This window comes from Callospermophilus lateralis, unplaced genomic scaffold, assembly GCF_048772815.1.
Source record: "Callospermophilus lateralis isolate mCalLat2 unplaced genomic scaffold, mCalLat2.hap1 Scaffold_45, whole genome shotgun sequence".
NCBI lineage: Eukaryota > Metazoa > Chordata > Mammalia > Rodentia > Sciuridae > Callospermophilus > Callospermophilus lateralis.
In genome coordinates this window covers 2659786-2685144 of record NW_027514398.1, presented here as the reverse complement: position 1 = coordinate 2685144, position 25359 = coordinate 2659786, and the positions used below count along the sequence as shown (strand labels likewise).

General features: G+C 33.5%; 1 pseudogene; it reads right to left on the bottom strand.

Moving 5' to 3' along the window:
• Window positions 1-9689: 9689 nt before the first annotated feature.
• LOC143387531 (neurotensin/neuromedin N-like) lies at window positions 9690-19100 on the bottom strand (annotated as a pseudogene).
• Window positions 19101-25359: the final 6259 nt, after the last annotated feature.

The following is a 25359-nucleotide window of genomic DNA, read 5'->3' as shown; positions in this document are numbered from 1 at the left end:
TGGGGATATTTTCAATTATTCACTTCAAATATTTCTTCTTCTGTTAGAAGCGTTTCCACTGTTCATGTATTATAGCTGCCCCACAATTTATGAATGTTCTACTCTTGTTTTATTTTCCTTTTTTATTTTTATAAGAGTCTTTGGTTTTTTTCTTGTAAGGTTTGGAAGTTTTCCTGGTACATATTCCATTCATAGATCCATTCCTTAATAACATCTAATCTATTAATGAGCCCATCAAAGAAATTCTTCATTACTGTTATAATTTTCAGTATTTATTTTTGCTTCCCAGAATTTCCATCTCTCTGATTATATTGCCCATCTATACTTGAATTTTGTCTACTTTATCCATTAAAATTCATAATATATTTATCATAGGTATTTGTGTTGCTCAGATTTTTCATCACTGTGATGAAACACCTTAGAAAATCAACTTAGAAGAAGGAAGATTTAGTTTGGATCACTGATTCAGAGGTTTCAGTCTAAGGTCAGTCAGCTCCATTGATTTGGACCTGAGGTGAGACAGAGTAGGAGGGTGTTGCAGAACAAAGCTGTTCATTTCATAGTGGTTGGGAAAGGAAGAGGTGGGAGGAAGTCACTCAAGACCAGATATAGTCCCCAAGGACACATCTCTAAGGATGCATTCACTTCAGCGAGGTCTTACCTTCTAAAGATTCTACTACTTTCCAATAGTACAATAAAAATTCAGATTATGAATCCATGATAGCATTAATCCATTGAAGAGATTAAGAGTTTTCATGATTTAATCATTTCCCCAAAACACCAATTTTGAACATTGTTGATTTGGGTACCAAACTTTCAACATATGAGTCTTTGGGGGAATTCCAGATTCAAACTATAATATTCTGCTGCTGGTCCCCAAATGTTCATGACCGTCTCATAATATAAAATGCATTCAGTTCATCTCCAGGAGTTCCTAGGGTCTCAACAGTTCTAGCATTGCTTTCAAAGTCCAATCTCAATTCTTTCTCTCAGACTCAAAGCAAAACTTAGCTGTGAGACCTTATAAAAGTCAAAAAGCAAGTTACACTCTTCCAACATACAACATAACAGGGTAAACATTGCCATATTAAAGGGGAAAAATAGGAGGGAGGAATAAAAAATTCTGGATTGTGCAGAGGGGATTTAGGGGACAGGTGGGGCTGTTGGGGCTGTGGGGATAGGAAGAACAATAGAATGAAATAGACATCACCCTATATACGTGTATGATTACATTATTAATGTGACTCTGCACCATGTACAGTCAGAGGAATGAGAAGTTGTACTACATTTGTGTACAATGAGTCAAAATGCATTCTACTGTCATGTAAGAAAGGAGGGGACATGGAAAGTGTTATGATTTAGAAATGAAGTATCCCCAAAAAATCATTGTGTGAGACAATGCAAGAATATTTAGAGGTAAAATGATTAGATTATGAGAGTTGTAACTAAATTGGTGAATTAATCCACTGATATGAATTAACTAGATGGTAAATGTAGGCAGGTAGGGTTTGGCTGGAGGAAGTAGGTCACTGGGGGCATGACTGTGAGATTTATATTTTGTTCCCAGTTAGTAGAGCTTTCTCTCTGCTTCCTGGTTCCTATGTCCTAAGTTTCTTTCCTCTGTCACACTCTTCTACCATGATATTCTGCCTCATCTCAGACTCAGAGCTATGGGGTCAATTTATCATGGACTGAACCTCTGAAACCACGAGCCAAAATAACCTTTTGCTCTCTAGGTTGGTTTTGCCAGTTCCTTAGGTTATGGCAATGCAAAGCTGATTAAAACAGAAGTGAAGGATGGAATAAAAGCAAGAGTGAAACTTAGTAGGACAAACATGAACTTCTGCAATTCCATGTCAAGTAATCAGTGCAGGTTGTGTCAAGATGTGAGCCCCAGAGTTCTTGGAGAGAAGGCTGCCTTTTTAGCCCTGCCTATTACAGGTCACATGGCCTCTATCAGTTTCTGGTTACTGCCTGTAGCTTTCCACAGCAGACTTCCACGTTTCTGGCAACTCTAACTTCCTGGGATCTCCACGTCAGCTTCAATTTCATTCTCACAGCTTCACGTATTACCCTCTCAAGGCTGACTACAAAGGTTCTGACCCTGCCACATATTGCCTAGCCTCTTAGATTTCCTTTGAAACCTATATGATGCCAAACTCTTTCATATATTTATATCTATAAAACCAGTATTGCCTGGATGACACAAGGGCTACCACCAGCAAGGCCAATAGCCAGATCCCCTTAGGACATGATTTCGGTGGTCTCTGAGAGGGTGGACAACTGGATATGATGAAAGTGATCCTGAGGATACAACTTCTAAGTCATCCTTGAAAGTTCAGGGTGCTCTGCTCTAAAAGGACAGTCTTTCTAGGGAGCTTAAATGTTATACCACTGATGAGTGAGTCCTGGCTATTTCCAGAGATGCCCTCAAAGCATCTATCAGATTTTTTTAGTGTAAAATACTTGACTTGTTATCTGCAATCGCATCTTTCTTGGCCCTGATTTTACGTGTACTTTTTGGACAAAATTATTTACTCTGCTTATTGCTCTTGATTCTCACTCTAAATCTGGTTAAATGCTTCCAGCAATAACCATGCTACTATCTGAATGCTGGGCTACCTTGAAATTTCCTCTACCAAATTAATTAAAATCACCTTAAAATTCAGTCTTACACAAAAATCTCAGGACATAGGCAAACAAAATATAGGTATGTTCTTCACTAGAATGTGTCAGGATTGGTGTCTATTTCAGTCCCCACTTGACACTTCATGAGCACAGTCTTGATTCTCTGCACTCTTAACATCATTTAAGGTGGCTGAGCTCACACAAAAATCACCCATTAAACTCTGCATATAAAATTCCAGTGCTTCTATAGACTGCATTTCCAAATTTCCTCCACAAACCATTTATAAAATTTCTGAACCACATGGTTGGTTATGATCATATCAACTATCCTATTACATGTATTGATTTTCTGTAAGTCAACGTTTTGTCACCGTGACAAAAGTTTTTTAGCAAATCAACTTAGGGGAAGAAAGATTTATTTTAATCACAGATTTAGAGGTTTCAGTCTAAGGTCAGCCAACTCCATTGTTTTGGGCCTGAGATAAGACAGAGCCTCATAGGTAGGAAGCATGTGACCAGAGCAAAGCTACACACCTCATGTGGTTGGGAAGGGAAGAGAGAAGGTGAGAAGGGGTAGAAGTTAGATATAGTCCTCAAGGGCACACCTGAAAGGACCAAATCACTTCAACTGGTCCCACCTTCTGCTAACTACCAATAATAATTCAGATTATGGATTCATCACTGGGTTAATCCATTCGGGAAGGTAGAGCTCTCATGATCAAATTACATCCCCCAAACACTTCTGGACAACTGAATGTGATGAAAGTTCATCATATTCATTGCTGACTTAATGAACATTGCTGACTTAAGTTTCAAACATTCAGCACATGACCTTTTGGGGGACATTTCAGTTCCTAACTTTGACAGAATTTGTTAAGGTTTGGATATAAGGTGTCTCCCAAACAGTTTATGTGTTGGACAATGTGGAAATATTAAAAGTGAAATGATTAGATTAAGAGCTATAACCTCATCAGTGGGTTAATCTATTTTCTGCATTAATTGGTGGGTGGGCATTGTAGGCAGGTGAAGCATGTCTGGAGGAAGGAGGTCCCTGAATGCAGCTTGTCCCTGGCTCCTTTCTTACTCTCTCTGCTTCCTGGCAGCCATAAGCTAAGCAGCTTTCTGCCACCACACCCTTTTTTATTCTGTCTTACTTCAGGCCCAAAACAATGAAATCAGCCAATCATGGACTGAACCTCTGAAACTTTGAGTCCAAAACAAGATTTTCCTCCTTTAAGTTGTTCTTGTCAAGTGTTTTGGTCAGACTAATAGAACATTTTAAATATCAGACCCCTGGTCTCTTAATTCAACAACCTGACCAGCTCTGAGTCAAGTTCAAATATTTTCTCTGTTTCTTTAAGTTTTTTTTTTAATAAAACCTCTTAGTATACTTTATAATTTTTCTTGGTAGCCCAACATGATATACTAAGTAAAAGAAATTGTTTTAAGAATTCCTTGATTATTGTGGTGCTGAGGAATAAGGGGAGTGTGTGTGAGAAAGTGCATAATATAGGCCTTTAATTGGGTTTTTTTCTTTTAGTGATGCTGTATCTCTGTATTGTAAACATCACACATGCTTCTGCATTCACCCCCTGCAGTACCTTAATCAGAACAGAATGGTTATAGAGAGCTGCATTTGGGTATTTCTCTTTGTTATCAGAAGCTAGGTTTCTCATCTCTTGGGTCTTTGTAAGAGAAAAGTTGTTCAAGCAAGACACAAGCCTAGTACAAGTATGGCAAAATTTATTAGATGAGAAAGAAGAGGAAAAAGACACTCTCAAGGGAGAAAGTAAGTCATTTCACATAGGAAATCAACAGCTGCCTTCTTTGTGTCCTAGTGTTTATTGGAGTTAAAAGGCATTCAAGCATTGCTCCTACTTCTTGATTGACAGTTGGATTGTAGCAGAATTCTAAATGTCTATTGCACATGTCTTACTCATGAAGGTCCAAGCAAAATCTATGGTGTGAGGGTAAAAATGTATAACTACAATAAAATTAAATAATATGACAAGGACCTTGTGCAAGTTTGTTCGTCATTGTGCTGACCGGTTTTATCTACAATTTTTGTTTTTTTGTTTTTTTAATTTTGGTTGTTGTTGTTATTGTTGTAGTTGGACACAATACCTTTATTTTATTTATATATTTTCATGTGGTGCTGAGGATAGAACCTAACACCTTGTACATGCTAGGCGAGTGCTCTTCTGCTGAGCCACAACCCCAAAGAATATTTTCTAAAAAATAGATTTTGTGGTAGTCTGAGAAGAGGGCAGTCTGTCTTCCTCTTATCAAAGGAGAAATGTTGGGTAGATGTCTCTTAGTCCTGAGAATAACATGTTGTTTATTGTGGGCTATTATCTTAAATCACAAAAGGGCCAGGATGACCTTGTGTAAATTGTATCTTTAAAAAATTGTTGAGTAGAAGCACATGGGCTGAATCTATAGAATTAACCCTGTAATCTCCATGTTGCCACTACTCATGTTCCCACCACCTTCCCCAAGGTCATTGAGGCTCTGATAAAATCCTAACAAGTTATGCTATAGTTAAATAGTTTCTACTGAGGACAGACCTTTTTTTAAAAAAAAAAATAACGAAATACTCAGGTATATTTTAAATGATTCCTTTTTCCCTATCTCTCTCAGAAAAAAAAAAATAGGAGTTTGCCCAGTATTCACTGTATAAAATAGGTTGAACTAACCTAGGTGTAATTCAAAAAGCATGAGGGCCTTCTGAGGACTGGGTCACCCTGTATGTTTTTCCTCCCAGACATATTCACAGTGAACCTCCAGGGATTTTCCTATTATTATTTCAGACCTACTACTCAGTCAATGGTTCAAATAAACATTAGTACTTGGGAATTTCCATTTCATTAAGTTGGAGTTACTGTACTTACCTGCTTCACTCTCAATTTCAGGGACAGTGGTTTGCCCCATGACTTCTCTTATGGATCTAAAGATTCATTCATTTTTCAGTTTGTTCATCTCTTCATTATTGATGGGATGGAGAGGAGACTTCTAAACTTCTCACATGGTGAACCAGAAGTTGAATACCCATTCAAGGATTTGGAGAGAGATATCAAATTTATCATTTCTTTTAAAAATGGTGCTATGCCATGTGAATGGATGAAAATGATATCAGGGAATGTTAGAGTCTGTAAACAAGTCAAGATGGCGCCTGGCATTTTGCCAGAGGGAGTGGTTTGTGAAGTAACGCCAGTGAGCCATTAAGTGTGGAGATTCCTTATTGGTTGACTGCTGTATCTAGTTTATGTTAATTAAGATAATCTATGTGTAATGTATATATACCCCTCCTGTCCTACAATAAACGGCTCCCACTCCTGCTGTATCAGTCTTCCCCACCCCCACCCCCACCCCCACAAGGGAAAGAGGCTAGGAAGATATTACCATAGCTCCAGGGGGGAAATGACTTAGATACTTGTGGATGTGGCAAGAAGTACATAAATTTGAGGTGTAGTTTGAATACAAAGTCAACAAACTTCTTAATGGACTACATGGAGGGTATCTGATAAAGAAAGGAGTTAAGAATGATTGCTAGTGTTTTAACCTGAACAAGGTTTTAGACCATTTACTGAGATGGGGAAGTAAAGAAATGACCCTGATATGATTCCCCCAAAAGCTCATGTGTGCGACCATGCAAGAAGGTTCAGAGGAGAAATGACTGGGTTGTAAGAATATTGTCCCAATCAGTGATTTATTTATTTATTTTTTTATTCGTTGTTCAAAACATTACAAAGCTCATGATAAATCATCTTTCATACATTTGGCTCAATTGGATTATGAACTCCCATTTTTACCCCAAATACATATTGCAGAATCACATCGGTTACACACTCTCCTTTTTACATAATGGCATATTAGTGACTGTTGTATTCTGCTATCTTTCCTATCCCCTACTATCCCCCCTCCCCTCTCCTCCCATCTTCCCTCTCTACCTCTTGTGCTGTTGTTCAATTCTCTCCCTTGTTTCCCCCCCTTTCCCCTCACAACCTCTTCTATGTATTTTGTGTAACATTGAGGGTCTCCTACCATTTCCATATGTTTTTCCTTCTCTCTCCTTCTCTCTCCCCCCTATCGTCTTTGTTTAATGTTAATCTTTTCCTCATGCTCTTCCTCCCTGTTCTGTTCTTAGTTGCTCTCTTTATATCAAAGAAGACATTTGGCATTTGTTTTTTAAGAATTGGCTAGCTTCGCTTAGCATAATCTGCTCTAATGCCATCCATTTCCCTGCAAATTCTATGATTTTATCATTTTTTAGTGCTGCGTAGTACTCCATTGTGTATAGATGCCACATTTTTTTTATCCATTCATCTATTGAAGGGCATCTAGGCTGGTTCCACAGTCTAGCTATTGTGAATTGTGCCGCTATGATCATATCCAAACCATAACAACAATAATAATATTTTTAAAGAAACAGATGGAAAAAAGACTAGCTATGGAGATGTTTTAATGTTGGAAACCATCCAGTGAAATAAATTAGATATTTTTTTAAAATTAAAAAAAAAAAAGAAATGACCCTGAGAAGAGAAGGACATTTCCTCAATGAAATGGAAGGGGAGGAAGAAAGCAGGGGATAGATACAGGCTTGTTGTTATAGTTGAAAGAGAGAGGAAAGATTCAATTTTCTTCTTTAAAAAAAAACTTGGTAAAATACGTAGAAAGTCATTACAAGGAAAGGAGGTGAAAGAAGAGAAAACTTGAAACAAACATCAGTGAGAATCAGGTGCAAAAATTATTAGGAAAGTGTAGAAGAAATTCTGGACATAAATAAGGGCTTGAGAGCTGTAAACAAAAATTGTAGGCATTAGGTCAGCAAGGTTAGGCACTTTTCTCCAAGTATATTAAACCTTTCATGTGAGGTTAGAATCAGGAGAAATTTGTGTTTAACCAGTTGTCTTTTGACATGCTCAATTGAGATAGGGCAAGGAGTTAAGGGTAAGAGTGATTTCACTTTTGAAACGTAAAATCCAAGCCAAATAAAATGAAACTTGAGGCATTATTAGAAGGTAAAAAACAAAAAAGAGTTGGGTTTAATTGATTGGACTGCATCATAATTGTAAATGCAAGTACTAGGTGTATGTGAACTGGAAAGAAAAGATGATAATTATAGAACAGAAGGCATAAAGTTGAGATTTTGGAAAGACTGTCAATATTAGCAGTGAAAAATTCTATGTAATGACCAAGGAAGTGATTGGTTGAGATGGAATGGTAAATATTTATTATAAAGTAAAGATGTTCAAAAACCGAGAAGGGAGATTTCTAGATGGATCTTCTACATGTATGCACATCCTAAAGGATAGTGCATAAAGCAAGTAACTAGGGAGAATAGCTGTTCAAAACATAATAGATGGACTTGTCTTATGCTCTTCATTTCTAATAATAGATTTTGAATTGGAAAGAAAAAATGGTATGGAATTTTCCATAACACACATCTCACTTCCAGACCCTATATTGTGCAATGTGAAGGAAAAATCAGTTAATATCAGAGAAGGCTATTTGGGAAGCAATGACTGAGTTCCAGAGCAAATAAGTGAAAGCATGTAAGGGATGGAAGATGATAAATATTGGCTTAAAACAGAATTCTGATGATAATATATGATCTAGGAGGGCTGAACTATTGTTGGCTAATTAAGTAAAGAAGGAAATATGCTTTGTGATGGCTGTTTCCTTAACAGAAACTGTTATTAATAATAACTGCCAAATTTAGTACAATTTTAGGGACAATTCTAAGCATTTTATATATACATATCAGTACATTCAATCCTTCCAATCCCTATCATTATCCATATTGTACAATAAAGAAACACAGATGTTAAATAAGTTATCCAAGGTTGCTAGTGAGCAGATGAGCTGAATCTGAGCAATCGAACTACAGAGAACACATTCTTAATCAATATGGAGTAGTTTCCTTATAATTGATCTCTTGGGTGTTTACTGGTGTTGAATTTGATGAGATGTCAAAAGATAGTGGGACACAGGTTGTGAAAAGTAAGGGTTTTATGAGAAAATCCCAGCTATCTGTAGCTGCTCTTAAATCATACTGTGAGTGGATTAAACCAAGGAGAAAGATAATCTCATCAAAAGAACTGGATTTCTAAAGAATATGTAACAACTTAAGCCCTGATTTCACCTTTCATAGATGACAATGATGAGGCTACAATTCTATAAGAAGAGTCTTCCTAGACAGACTCTCTCTTGGTAAGAGACGCTGAAATTCACTATTCATGATAAAATGTAAAGGCTATGCAAGAGGAATTTTTGAAGTATAGCTTTTGGCTCAAATATGCCCCCCAAAAGAGAAAAAAATACTAGTCACAGATAACTCCGTAAACTAAAAAATAAAGGTGTCACGTCCTGGGTCAAAATGTGAAAAGTGGGAAAAAAGTCAATATAAACTAACTCTTCCAATGGAAGTAATCTGCAGAGAAGCATATAATTTTGATGGCTTATTGTCTTTTTATTAGCTATCAAATTCATTGCACAGACAAAATTTCACTTGAAAACTATTCACTACAGCTGGCAAAATTAACAACAGGCCACTAATCAGTCTTTCTGATGGGCCCCCAATAACTATCCTTATATATGAGATACATGAGTGAGTCTTGAAAAAAGAAAGTATTCCTCTCAATTTGATAAAATAATCAGTCAAGTAACAGAAGATGTGCCATTACTTTGTTTTGTATTAATGATAATATAGGCTAGACTTTGCTGTCCTACTTTGTTAGAATTTCTCATAATTTCACATAAAATGTCAAATATTCTGACTGTTTAAACAACCCATAATGTGTTTTGCAAAACTACAAAACACGCTATATGTAACGTGATAACTGTTTATTCCAATTATACATAACACATCATGCTCAAGATGTAGATTTATTTGAAAACATTTAGTCCAATTTATATGTATGCAGAAAAATCACACCCAATAAATCACAATTGTGGAAGAGTCAAAATAAGCACATTTTGTCACATTTTCACACATATATAATTAGTATTCAAACAAGGATGATAAATCACAATCAAATGTAAAGAAAATGTATATCTCCTCAGTAGTAGTAAGAACCCCTTTTACGTATGTAGGGTCTTCTTGGTTTATTCTCATACAGTTGCCTTTTCAGAAAGTAAGGAATTTTTCTCTTTATGACTTCTTCCTTCTCATTTTTTTTCATTTCCATTATCAAGAATGTCTTCCTGAATTATCTGAAAAATAGGACACAAATGAAACTTATATGCACAAAATCTCTATTTTGGAGCATTTTTGTATATTTTATCCTATTTTCTGTCTGGAGCAAAACATGTAACATCAAAGAAATTGTTTTATTAAAGGATATATGACTGTCAAATGCCCGAGATGGGACGTAACCTGATCTTTCTGATTCTCTGTTCAGTGTCCTTCCTAGTTCATCAGGCTGTAAATACAGGAAAGTTCTGTAAAAATCTCTGTACTTTTAGAGGTCTGACACTAATCTCTCCAGAGAAGAGAACACACCAAATACACACTTGAATATTTTTCATGCTTGAATTTACGATGAGGAGACCAAAATTGTATGAAACACAACATTTGTCACAACAAAAATAGTTTTGAATCTGGTAAATCAACTTTATCTGAAAAGTTAACAGGATTTTATATTCAATTAAGTCAATTTCCAAGGTGACTTGAAGGCCATTCTAAAATTCATTTCTTAGTCATACAAGAATGCCTGCTCTGCCTTAGTTGTTATATACATCAGCATTTAGGAAAGCTCTGTTTAACTCACTAAGATCTCTTTAGTTGTGGTTATTTTCTAAACTTCGAGGTCACTATAACTAATACTGACATTTAAATTATAATGAACATGCATAACATCATATCATCATGTATTTTATTTCAACCCACAGCTATTCAGTTTCAGAGAAGGAAAACCAGCTACTGTCAGACAATCTAGTTCCTTAATCTTTCGTTTCTCTGTGCATAGTCTGTAATTACTTGTACTATACTCAGAATGACATTATAATTTTATTTTTAAATCACTCAATAACATTTAAAATAGCAAAAGTTCCAATCTTATGTGCACTTGACTTGTCTGCATAATAGTTTATTCAGGGTTTTTTTTTCTGGATAAATTACATATAATTGACATTTTCCCATGTTTAGATTTGTATTTTCAAGTTTAACTGACCTAAAAAATATTTTGAAGAATAAACCATTTAGCCAGAATTAAAATTAAAGAATGAATAGTACAGCAAGTAAAATTAAAACTAGTCTTTTTTGGATTTTCATCTGGAAAGCATCTTTTTGTTTACTGGTTAGAAAAAGCACTAGCTATTCTGCTTGTATTTGCCTTTCCTGCAGGCATCTCCATGGCACAAGTCACAAGTTAGTTATAACAGCAAGGAAGGCACCCTCAGATCTTTGGTGTTGGTGTAAACTCAGTACATAAAACATTAAGCAAATTTTTCATGGAGGTTAATCTGAAAAAAATGTTTCTCCTGTTGGGAAAATTGTTAAATATTCTTTTTTTTAAAGCATATATTTATCTCTTCTCTTGTTTAACCTCAATATTTTTTTTTCATGTTTCCAAAACTCTAATTTATCTTTTACAGCAACTTATATCAATTAAGTCAAAAAATCATAGTGTTTTGCGATACATTATCTTTTTAAAAAATTTGTTGTTTTAGATGGATACAATACCTATATTTTATTTATTTATCTTTATGTGGTGCTAAGGATCAAACCCAGGGCCTCATATGTGCCAGGTAAGCACTCTACCACTGAGCAACAACCCGAGCTCCAAAACATTATCTTTAATAATTGTCAAACTATTAAATTTTACAAATAATTTTTCCTTTAATGCTCTCATATTTGCTTATTTATTCAGTAGGAGAGAAGGGGTGGAACTAGAATTAATATGTAGGGAACTGAAGATAATTGTGGTTATACCTAAGTGATGGTAGCTTAAATGTTGGCATTTAAGTTGCCTGTCCAAAGAAAAAAATTGTTGGAATTGTTTCAGAATATTTAATTGGCAGCTACACTGAAATATGGATGAACATAACTTTGATGAATGTAGAATGTTTTGACTAGTATTATTACTCTGTTCCTTCACAGATTTAATGTTATACATTTAGATTGTGCAAACCCAAGAAAGAAGTATTAGTTACTTTCAAACTATCTTCTGGTTCTAAATGGCTAGCTCTGCACATTTACTAAATATAAGTCAAATTTTATTATTAAAGAATTTTTAAATTTTGCAAACAAATTAATATTTGTAAACCAAAGTCAGGAAGTCACCAGTCTAGTCCTTTGTTTTAAATCTGTATTATGGCAATTGGCTATTTTGTCTGTGATAGACCGAATTCAGCTGCTCAAAATACCTGAAATCCACCACTCAATTATAATAGGAAGGTAGATACACACACAAAGTCACATGTGTTTATCTATAAATAAGCACAGACCACAATGGTTCTTAAAACCAGAATGATCCAGATATAGATTCCTATTTTATATATATATATATTTATAACCTAAACAAATTTATTTACCTAACATATTCAAATACAAAAGCTCCCCAAACCCCTTATGAACAGACAAACCTGGGAGTTCCAAATAAAACTGGAATAAAAGAGATACAGATGCTGATTTTATACTTTTACTCATGCAAATATATTTTTTATTTGACTAATATATTCAAAAGGAACATTTTGTGTCTTTATTCCCATTTTATTTGGACACTTTTTGTGTTCACTGTTTGTTTATAGATAAATACACATACATGTGTTTTTAAGAAAACATTTTGAGTTTCTTAAATTTCTTAGACATGCCACCAGTACCACCACCACCAAAGATTGCCTAAGTATGCCTTCCATTTATGTACAGTAAAAGCATATGGATCAAATCTGCCTAAAGATATATCCTCCTTTTTAAGACTGAAGAAAAACTGTTTTTGCTAAACTCCAAATATTTGAAGGACACTTTGAAGATCTGAAGCAATGTTGACCTCAACACATGGTTTATTCTTCTTTAACATTTGTAAATCTTCCAGTTATGATCTGGCCAGGATATAAAAATCAATACAAATGAAAGCTAACTAGTATAAATATAATTATACTCATATTTTGTTTTCATTTTACCTCCCAGTGTTGAAAGGCTCGGCTGTGACAGATTTTTTGGAGCTGGTAGATTGTCAGCATTGCTTCCAGGCTAAAGCCATCTAGAACAACAGGGAGTTTCCTTCTTGTAACAAGCTCTTCCTCATGAACCTCTCCTGTTTCCTCAGTGGCCGTTCAAGTTATTTATGAAACTGCAAACATTTAGCAGGGTCATTTTCCATGAAGGAACACTTGTTTTACTGATCTGAAATATAGAAAAAAGAAAATATATTGCAACCAAACATATACAAATAAATACATGAACTTCTGTTGTGTTACACAATTATACTTTAGAGTCTAATAGTTACTCTAATAAATACAGTACTATCAATTTAGTTCCTTCATATCACAAAGTTACATGGTGCCAGCACCTCATATTACCTATGTAATAGAATGGGATGAAGTTATACACACATACAGATGCAGATACACACAGAGGAAATTAAGAAAGAAAATGAAAATAACAGTATAAATCTATAAATATGTGTGTATATAATCAGATGAAAAAATTCAAAATTCAAAAATACTATTCTCTGTTATACTTTAGCTTAATGTGAAAGGAAGCATGGAATAAATTTTTATTAATAAATTTTGACTATCACAATAATGTGAGGTCATTGAATATTTCACACATTAACAGTTGTCATGGCCAATACCACAACTGACCAAGTTATTTGCAAATTTTAATATTCTCTGAAATTGTCTTTTTTAAATAATATTTTGTCTGAAACCATAATTAATATAATCAGCTATCCTTCAATGTCAAGAGTAACCAATAAGGAAACATATAAAGAAGTAGGAGAACCTATTAAAAATTAATTAAAATTAGCAAAAATGTGTAAGAGCACAGATAAAGGAAAGTGTAAACTTCTCCTGAAGGACTTATAAAAGCTACAGATTTAAATGATGACAAAGACATGATGGACAGGCTTGATAACAATATCAGGTAACCATTTTCTCTGAAATACTATCCAAATATAATGCAATTTGCAAATCAATGTCTCAACTGGAAAAAAATTTGGGGAGACTAGAAGTTGTATGAGGATTTGGCAAAAGAAGGTAAATTCAAAGGATGACTGTGTCAAGAATAACCAAGAAAATTTAGAAAAATTAAATAGTAATAGAAGATTTAGAAAAATTAAATAGTAATAAGGAAAGTCTTACCATGTCCATTATTAAAATGCATTTTAAAGCTGAGTAATCAATGGGATAGATTAATAGAATAGCAATAAACATGAAATCTACCAGAAGAGAAGGCAGTGTTAAAAAACTGAATCAGGTGCAAATGAGTAAGTAGCATACAACAAAAGTAGCAGTTCAAATACTTTTAAACAGTTAGCTATGGGGAAATCTGGATGCAGATCTAGTTATAACTTTTCTTGACATATTATAGCCAAATGATAAATATCGATTTTTAAAATATGAAGAAAAACAAATTACCATGAAAACACATAAACAAATTTGCTTTTATAAATCTGGAAAGATGTCATTAAGCAAATATCTATTACTAAGCAGAATACATAGAGTAAAAAGTCACCAAGCCCCTGTCGCACTGAGGAAGCACAGCAGGAAGAGCCATCTTGACCAAAGGACAACCAAGGGACATGTATTTGGAAACATATTTGTAGAAGGTTTGAACTACAAAGGTCTAACTTTCTAATATTGCTCATGATGCTTCTCAAATTTCTTTCCTGTATTAAATGTGACCTAAGTGGTACGACAAACTGTCACTACATGTTATTCATTGAACTCAGATGAACCGAGCAGATGGATAAATTGAAAGACAGCACCAAATTGAAAATAATCAAAGTCATCTGTCTGTCATCGAAGTTTTTACATTTGGATATAAAATATGAGTTTATTAACAAATCCTGCATTCCAATTATTAGTTCATAAGCATTGTTGAACACCTTCTATATGAAAGGCATTGAGTTCGATCACAGAAAATTAGAATATTCAATTAGCTTTTTGATAGTCTAAAGATATACTATATCAGGTTCTCTTTCTTAATAAGACTATATCAAAACACTAGCATTGATAATAAAGACAACTGTTTATGAGAAGAAAAAAATCCTTCTCTACATTCCATTTCTTTTCCATTAGAATCTCTCTTCACTTTCTGTTGCCTAGGTGTATTTCAGCAATAATATTCCAATATCTAAACAACTTTAAGATAAAATTGAAATTTCTCACTTATCTTACCTATGAAGTAGAAAAAAGGAAAACTAAAGCTTTCTAGAGAATTTAATAATAGAGTTGTATTCATTCCAACCACAAATACTATTCTTATCCAATGTTTAAATGTAGCAATTTGTTTAAAATGGTTGTAAATCTAGAGTTCCCACTTGCATAGTGCTATAAACACAGCATAAATGATTGAATAATCTTTCTTATAAATGAATGATAAAATAATTTTATAAAAATAAGAAATAAGCAATGAAATTGGAACAATTAAAATTATGTGACCTACTTATCTTAGACTCTATCTCTTGATTAAAAAGAGGCATTGAAATTCAATTTTTTCCCACTTAATGAATTTAAGGGAGAAATGGGAAAAAATTATTCATCCTATATGTTTGCAGTGCATTTCTATTAAGAGAAAAAATTAAATCAGTCCATATACTAGGATTAGTTTATCTTTATAATATCTTGGTCAGAAAAATAATCACAACTCTACTCTCAAAATGTTCTCAAATAGCTCCCACTCCCCAAACTATATCATATTTGGGGGGATTATTTAGGACCTTTCTGTGCTAATGTAGACTTGAAATTTGACAAATAAAATCTATAACATTTCACCAGGCTTTGAAATCTAATCTATTTTTCAAAACAGACTAATGATTTCAGTTATTGTCCTACTTTTGTGTAGGAGAAACCATAAAGCTACTGTGATTCTGAATAAATGGTAGCAAAGGGTCTATTATCATAAGGTTAAATACTTGAGTTAGTAAAACATTAACTTGATACCATTATGGTTATAGTCTCTTCAACTTTGGTACAGCAGTGTTATAACTATCATGGTACCAAGTGATTGCCTCAGCTGGAAATTTTTCCTACAGAAGAAATCTTTTGATTGGAAACCTATGCTCTGACCACATATTTAGATCCCCATTGATTGACTAACTCTGAATTATCAATGTGGTATCAATGTAGTATGGTAGCATGATTATCAGACATAAATTATTTGAGTTTTTTTTTTTTCTTTCTAGGTAAAGGTTGCAAACTAAAAAATTTGCTTTTAACATCCCAAGAAAGGATTAATAAGGCTCAGGATACAAAGTTTTACTTGGTTCAATAAAAACAATTATCAGGTACAGATGACTCTTCCATTAGAGGGACAATTTAAATGTTGCCATACAATAAAGAGTACAGCTTATAATTTTTGAAAACATTACAGAACTATAAATTTCTAGATGATCGTAAGCTTCAATCACTGCATTTAATAAAAAGGAAACAAAGGAAAAGCCAGTCTACTTAACTGAACTGTTTAAGATCAAATAGTTTGTAAGTCATGATTTCAGGAGTAAACCTCAAGGCTACTGTTTGCCTGTCTAGTACTATTTCCTCTTGAGCACATTTCTTTCACAGGTTGTCATACTATGTCATTTTCAATTTAGGAAACCTATTTTATTTTCTGCAATGTAATGAAAAAGGCGAAAAGTTCATTTAAGTGCTACACTAGAGGCCATTATACCTTTCATCATACATGATGCACTAAGGATGGAAGTCAGTTTCTTTAAATACATTTGCATGACCACATAAATCATATGTGGCTACTTAGTAAAAGTTCCACAATGCTGATTGAGTTACTGTAGTTTCTTTCCCTTTCACATTAACACCCTTAACTCCTTAGAGCTCAAAGTTTACCCCAAAAGGAAATGCCTCCCAAGGAACTTTTCAGTCTTGATGGGAAGTTATTACTATAAGAAAAGGACACCATATGTACAGTGAAAATTTATATATTCTTCTCCCCCAAGTTAAAGAAAAGAAAATTACCTTTGACGTATGTATATTGGCCACTAAATCTGCTTCTAATGCTTTCATTTCCTCTTCAGAATCTGAGAAAAAATCAAAACCATATGTTTACTACGTAATCACGCACTATATAATTATAACTTAACCTACATATTTTAAATTAATCTTAAAAATTTAGTCTTAGAGGCTTAGTGTCTTTTATGCATTTATTTTCTTTAAAAATATATTCAGAATAAATGAATGATAATTTAATTTTAGGCTAGCAGGAGACCAGAAGAATAGAAGCACTTCTAAGAAAATAAGCCATGATTATTTGTGATTTGTAGCTGTTTAATCTCTGAATCTCAGTAACATTTTTTATTGTATGGTATAACATGGATTTCATCAAATATGCTGGAGTAGCTTATTTTTACCAGAAATAGTTCACACATATAGAAAGTATGTATATTGATATTTCATAGTCAACATAATGAAAATATGAGTAGAAGAGACTTTTTCAACACAAAACCAAAGGGAATTGATGACTGATAACTTTAGGACAGAAAAGATACTGAGATTTATTTCTCATGAGATGTCATTTTACAAAACACTCCTTGAAAGAATTGTTTTCTACTTTAAACAAGAATTTGAATTATGATTACTTTACAATTTTATCAAGATGAGTAAGGAAAAGTGGATCTGTCCATCATCATATGTAAAGTAGTGTTGAAAATGAATCTGAATTATTTAGAATACCCTAAGTTTCCACTTATAAACATATTATGGAAAATAAAAACTTTGAAAATTCTACAAGTAATAATAACAAGTTGTAGAACACGATAGTAACATGACAGTTCATACTTTCTGGTCTTTTGTGATAAAACAAAGCATATATTAAAAGTGGTTCTATCTTCCTTTTACGCTGTACTTTTATAAAAAGTATCACACTTAGAGAATCCATTCTTAAAACTCATATCTAGGAACTAAATTATACCATAGAACTTTTAACTCAATTTGTTAAAGATGCAATATGCTTTTAAAAAGGAAAGACAAATTCTACTATTCTTGTATGAACACTGTTCACCAAACCCCTGTAAATTTAGGTTTATCACAGCAAGCAACTTCAAGTTAATAGATACAATGTTCAATTATTTTTTTCTACATAGTCTAATTATATCTTTAATCTCATGTGTTAAATAAAATCACAATTGTAGAAAAGTTGGTATTTTTCTCATAAAATTTTGCAAAATTCTTTTTTAATTATTAACAAAGAAAAACTTTGTATAAATTATATTTTATGTTCTACTAGATCTTAATTTTATGCTTAAAAATCATAAGTTTGAATTGAACATCAATGTTACATATGAGGTATCAAAGCTATAAAAGCAGGTTAAATGATTTTAATGTATTTTTCTCATTTTCACTTTGATGTGATTATTCAATTATTTTTCAAGCATTAGCTGAAGCATATTGTAATCATTATAATATTTCATGTTACTTCTTTAAATTTAAAACTTATTCTCAAGATGTGTTATTTATAAATATTTGATAATATATGCCTTCTACTTAACTGTCATATGTAAAACACTCTAAAACTAAATATTTCCATTAACATTAGAATACCAATTTTCCAATTATGTTTTGCATCAACTTAAATGACATGCAATTAAAAGCAATTATATGAATAGCATGCTGTATCATATAAATATACCATAAAATATATTTTTTATAAAGAACTTGGAGGATTTTATATTTTCTAGAAATATTTTTTTTTTGCAAATAATGCTCTATTTACTTATTCATCAAATTTTATTTTGTTTTTGCTTAACACAGTGACTTTTTAAAAAAATTATTTGAAGTCAATTACAAAGATAAGTGAGGGGAAGCCACCACTTTCCAGGAGAATTTCTGATGATCAGAATAAAGCATTTTGAACGGAATGAGTTTTAATGATGAGCTTGCACATCGACAGACACTTTCCCTGTACTTCTCATTATATAATGCCCAACCTAATTCAAACTTTTGCTCATTTGTTTGCTTTTATCTCATCATTGTATTACAGAGGGGGCATGCAGTGTTACCTTAAATCTTTTTTATTGCTTTGCAGATTTTAAAAAGGGAAAAATAAATCTCTTTTCTTATACACAGAAACACAGAATAAGATGATATTCACAGTTTATATCAAGGAAAAGTCAAATCCTGAATAAAGAGAAAAAACTCTTCTCCCTGGATACATTAACATAAGTAGCAACACATTGCAAAGAAATCACTGAAGGGTTTTGTGAAATGCTGTTCGGCTTACCTGAGCACAGACTCCAGGAGATGCAAGCCAGGAGTATCATGCACACCAGGTGGATTTTCATGCCTGCCATCATCTCTCTCAGCCTTCTTTCAAGCCAAGTCCACAGAAGTCAGACACTGAAAGGCTTTCTGTGGAGCTTTCTCTAGCCTTCAGCTGACTCTGAAAGTGAGAGAACTATAAGAGATGCTCTGGCCATTCCCTATATATATTTAAGCAGGAGGATGATGTCATGACTGTACAGGGATTAGGGGTGTTCCTGTCCTCATTTCTATCCCTCTCTTTCTCCCCCCACTTCCTCCTCCCTTTTTCCTTTGTCCCTCATCTCTTCCCCACTTCTGAACCTTGACTGTAAGTGATGATATTCCCTAATTCCTGCTATTGCTCCGGATTTCTGATGCACAGAAGGAGTCATCCAAAAGCACTGCCATATACAGCATCCTGGAAAAGAACCCCAGCACCCCTTCTCCTACCCCCTCCCCATTTTCTTTCATGTTCCCACTCCAGGAATTTGTCATTCTGATTTTGTGAAACATAAAGTCTATTATTTCTAGTATTTAAGTAATGTGTCCAGGATGAATGCAGGAAATCAAGGGTTTCTTTGGTTTGGAAGTTCCTAAAAGAATCAGAGTATTTTTTTGTATAGCCTAAACTTCTGAGCAAATGTTTCATGGTTTCAAAATGAATATAAGTTTTAGATAGTACAGGCTAAAAGAAAAAGGAAGGTCATCAGAGAATCAATTATAATGTAGAGATTAAGTCAAAGAGTTTAGAGAAAAGGAAGGAAATCACTAAAGAAGAAAGAATAGTGGCTCCAAGGAATAGAAATGATTTCCTGTTAAACTGTAAAGTTTTTATTACAAGTAACTGAGATAATGGATGAATTATATATGTTGACTTGTGGTTCAATGTTGTAGAAAACCAATTTCATGTTTATAAAATGAAGCTATAAATTGTTCATGTGCTAGAAGGTGGAAATGTGTATCACTATTATTAATATTTTTTTCTGATTCTTTATTCTTTTGATGTTTGCATTGATCAGCTCATTTCGGATTCATTCCTGCTGTTATTTCTCATTCTTTTTATATTCCTTTTCTTATTATATTTCACCATTGCATCAAATTTATTTCCCTGATGTAGTCTTCCTTTTACCCCCTCCCCAAAAAAGGATACTGTACTTTCAGAAAGAAGAAAATTCTATATATCCACCCTCCCCCACCTAGAGTCACATGTCTAAGACAGAATCTTCATGTATTTGGTGAACTTAAATGACACTTATTTCCTCCTCTGGGTTATCAAAAGTCAGAATCAATCTGATTTATAGTTGGAAGGTGAAGGAAATTTATAACACACTTAAACTATGTGGACTATGTTTCTTTCTCTGGAATATGAAAGTATCAGACTAGTTTCATTAATTTCTTTTTAGTTTTAGTACCCTAGAAATAAATGGATTATAGCATTAAAAATGTAGACTAAGTCAAGAGTTCCTGTCTGCTCTTTCCATTCTGTACATACTGGTGCCTCCACCTAGAGTACAAACTTAGAAATGTTCTCCTTCCCAGGCCACTAGTTTCCAGTCCCCTTGGACAGCAACCTCACTCTCTCGCTGATTATTCTTTCCACACTTTCTAATATTGCACCTCAGTTAAAACAATACAGCCATACAGAGGCCACGTAGATTCCCCATAGTTTATATAATAAAAAGGATTCTGATGAATGATCTTCATATTTATTTAAGATGTATAACACACTAAGCCTGCAAATGGAGAAAAACATTGTTTAAATGATAAATTAGAATAAAAATCATGTCTGAGTTTTTACTAAATGTACTTTTAAGTAAAAAGTACTTGCCTTTTATTTGATATAATGTTTCTGGCAGCATATTAATATAATCTTTTCTGAATTGCTGATTGGATGGATATGATATTAATGTCAAAGATTAGCTGTTGCTTTGGAAATGAATGTATTTTTAGTCCTATCCACTCAACATAACAAGTCCACTTTTCCTTTTCAACTCTAGAATCTCTTTTTTTAACATATACATTGGGAATATAATCCTGTGAGCACTGTGTGCTATTTACATGAAGTCAAATTAACCTGGCATAGGGCCTATCATACTGTTATAAAGCAGCTTTCAATAAATGAACTTCAGGGTGAAGAGTTAGATTATTCTTCAGTCTATTATAGTAGTCCTTTCTAGGCTGAAATGCCATCCCAAACATCTAATGATTATTTCAAATAGCAAGGAATCATTCCTAAAATTTAATGACCTAAAATTTAACAATAGCTAGTGTTTTTATTACTTTCTATATTTTAACTTGTATAAAACACATATTGAAAATTACTGACCTGGAGGAAGTTTTCTATAAAGAATAATTAACTGGAAAAGAAACATGAAATCTATGTCTAGATTTTTTTCTTTCCTACCATTAGGGGGCACAGTGGAAGTTTAAAAGCCTTTTTATTTTCACTTGTTCTGAGAACTGTGTTTACTTTTCCCTTATTATCTAAAGAATCTTTTTGATAGAATCCTTAAAGCCACTTTGATGAAGAAATCCATAAATTATATACTTTGAATAGTATTTAAATTAGTTTTCCCTGCTTTTGAATTGCAAATGCAAAGAATATTTTTTTAAAATGTGTGATAACAGTCTAATAGTAAAAAGGAAGTGTGATTCCTATTTTCCTCAAGTGATTCTTCACTAAGCGAAGCTCAGGGAAATGCTGACAAAATTATTTCTAATTAATTAGGAAATAAAAGAGAAGGAATGATGGCAATTCATTTTATGTATACAACATGACTATTAGTTGTTAATGTGAGAAATTTTTTTTACGTGTATGACAAATCTAAAAGAATTGGAGAATCTATATTAACTAATAACAAATGATTAAAAACTAAATAGATTTTATATGCAATTTAACTTTGGGGGAAAAAAGATACCTAATTTTTTCTGTTAAAGTTATGATGTAGATAAACAATATCTGACCTCTAATAGGTATTTTTAAAATAGGCAACCCTTTTCCTTTTTAGCCCTAGTATCTTCAAGCTACAGAACAACCAATTAGACATTTTTTTTCTTTTCTTTCGTTCTTTCTTTTTATTTTATTTTTTTTAGGAAAGGAGATTAAGTGTGGATATTAACATTTAAAAAGAATCCTAAAAAGTGACCAAATGATGAATTCAGGACTTTAGGCATCTTTCTGTAGAGATGATTGGACTATTTTTATTCTGAACACTTTTCACCTGAAATTCTTCTAATTTTTATTAAGTTTTTAAAGTAATAATAAAGAATGTTAGCACTGTCATTTAAAGATCTTCCTGTATTTATCTTCCAGTGTGAGGTCATTAGTTTCAAGAGGATGCAACTTATCTGGGTACTTGTCGATTTCAAGATTTCTACAGTATGTGGGTTTCTAAGTTTCTACTGTGATTTGTCAGATATTTATTAAATACTGGCTAAAAAAAATCAATGGAGATCCCTGAAGAATTGACAAATTAGAAGGTGTGATCTATAAGCTTATTTAATTTGGAGATGGGGAAGCTCCAGAATCGCTTGATGAATGGCACTCCTTCCATTCCATGTGATCCTTCCACCATCTTTGAAGATTTCCTCACCTCATTAGAGCTCCCTGGTCCCTCTTACACACACCTAAATAGTCTATGGCTTGTCCTGTGGCATTTCTACTATCTGGAATCTGTGGTCTGTCTCCCTTTGACCATTCTGTTTATCCCTCTGTGATGTTATCAATCTTTTTAAAACACTGAAGGTTTTAATTTATACTTAGAACCATTCCCAGACAACAGCTGTCCCTCTAGTCTCTATTCCAATGCCATCGTATCCCATCATTCTCCCCTTCGGTCCCTATGTTTCAAGCACATTTGCCTTCAGATTTTCTTCAAACGTGTCAAGCTTTTTCCTCAGAGGTCTTCAATGAACACTGATTCAAGTACTGTTCGGCAAATATGCCTTCCTTGCCTCTTCCTGGAATGGATGGAATATATTTCCTTACTCTTTGACTTTGACTTTGGTTATGGGACTTGCTTTGGTGCATGGGATGTCAGCACATATAAGGAAAACAAAGACCGTGTATGTGCTTGATGCATAATGCTTGCCTTCTTGTTTTGCCATTGCCAGGAGAAGAACTTTATTCCAACTTGAGTAGAAACTTATGGAAGCAGAGCATTTCCACCTAACTTGCAAACCTGCACAGTAAGGCAGACATCCTTGAATTTACAGCAGGGTTACCTGGGCTAACACCGTCATACAGATAGGCTTAAATAATTAATTAAGAGTAACTAATTGTTTGACTAGTTATACAGAATTTCTGGGAAATAGCTGATACAACTTTCTATTTAAAACCCATTCTATTGCTACTCCATTGAATCTCTGGTGGTATTAATTTTTACTCTTGCATTTTATAAGTAAAAGCAGGTAACTTTTTGTCCTGCTTCCTTAAGTTTTCAGAACAAAATGCTTCTATGTAGTAGGCATTCAATAAACATTGATAATTGCATGAATTAAAGAAATTGAATACAGTCCTTCTTAGTAGTTTTAGGATAGCTATCTCCCTCTCACCTGTCATAAAGACATTTTTATTCTTCAATAATAATTCTGTGAGTTATTAAACCCAGGAAGCAAATCTCCTTTTGAAGTGATTCCTAGCCAAATGAGACAGTATGAGAGAATGCTTTCCTTCAAAGAGTCTTGAATATTGTTTTAAACTGCAATTGACATTTCATGAGATGTCATTGAGAGTAAGTGGATGTATGATCATGGTAATGGCAATGTCAGTGCTTCGGATTTGTACAGAAAGAATAGTACCAACAAACTCTCACAGATGGTGAAGAGAGCAGGATGGCATTTTCAGCCTAGAAAGGACTACTATAATAGACTGAAGAATAATCTAACTCTTCACCCTGAAGTTCATTTATTGAAAGCTGCTTTATAACAGTATGATAGGCCCTATGCCAGGTTAATTTGACTTCATATAAATAGCACACAGTGCTCACAGGATTATATTCCCAATGTATATGTTAAAAAAAGAGATTCTAGAGTTGAAAAGGAAAAGTGGACTTGTTATGTTGAGTGGATAGGACTAAAAATACATTCATTTCCAAAGCAACAGCTAATCTTTGACATTAATATCATATCCAATCAGCAATTCAGAAAAGATTATATTAATATGCTGCCAGAAACATTATATCAAATAAAAGGCAAGTACTTTTTACTTAAAAGTACATTTAGTAAAAACTCAGACATGATTTTTATTCTAATTTATCATTTAAACAATGTTTTTCTCCATTTGCAGGCTTAGTGTGTTATACATCTTAAATAAATATGAAGATCATTCATCAGAATCCTTTTTATTATATAAACTATGGGGAATCTATGTGGCCTCTGTATGGCTGTATTGTTTTAACTGAGGTGCAATATTAGAAAGTGTGGAAAGAATAATCAGCGAGAGAGTGAGGTTGCTGTCCAAGGGGACTGGAAACTAGTGGCCTGGGAAGGAGAACATTTCTAAGTTTGTACTCTAGGTGGAGGCACCAGTATGTACAGAATGGAAAGAGCAGACAGGAACTCTTGACTTAGTCTACATTTTTAATGCTATAATCCATTTATTTCTAGGGTACTAAAACTAAAAAGAAATTAATGAAACTAGTCTGATACTTTCATATTCCAGAGAAAGAAACATAGTCCACATAGTTTAAGTGTGTTATAAATTTCCTTCACCTTCCAACTATAAATCAGATTGATTCTGACTGCATAGGTCTGATCTCACATCTCTTCCCAAGGGAAGAACGTTATTTTGAGAATTTAATTTATTCTTCATGAATTTTTGTAGTATTAACCTAGCATTCTTACAACAAGTTAGAACACATCCAAAAAGTATTAGTCACCATAAAAGGGGCTTTCCTTTAGGACAAGTCTGTCTTTGTTGTATTTATTCCAGGCAATATCTTGCTTTTGGCTTAAAAGTTCTGTTGCTGTCTATCTTCCAGTAAACAAACGTCTTTTGGCCTCTGTATCATGTATCTAAGATAAACTTTTACTTCATTATCTCCTTTCTTTTTTGTCCTCTTTGGCTATGAAATCAGAAGAACATGTTTATAAGTCACAGAATCATACTCAGAAACTTATAAGACCCAGGCAGGCAACAAGTCCCACTTTAGTCTGATTTAAGATGGCCCTCTCCTTGCTACTAAACTTTAGATGTTCTTTCTCCATGTACACTAGTATTGATGTATGTATATACGTGGCCATATAACCAATGTGATTCTGCAACCTGTACACTTGGAAAAATGAGAATTCATACCCCATTTGAATCAAATG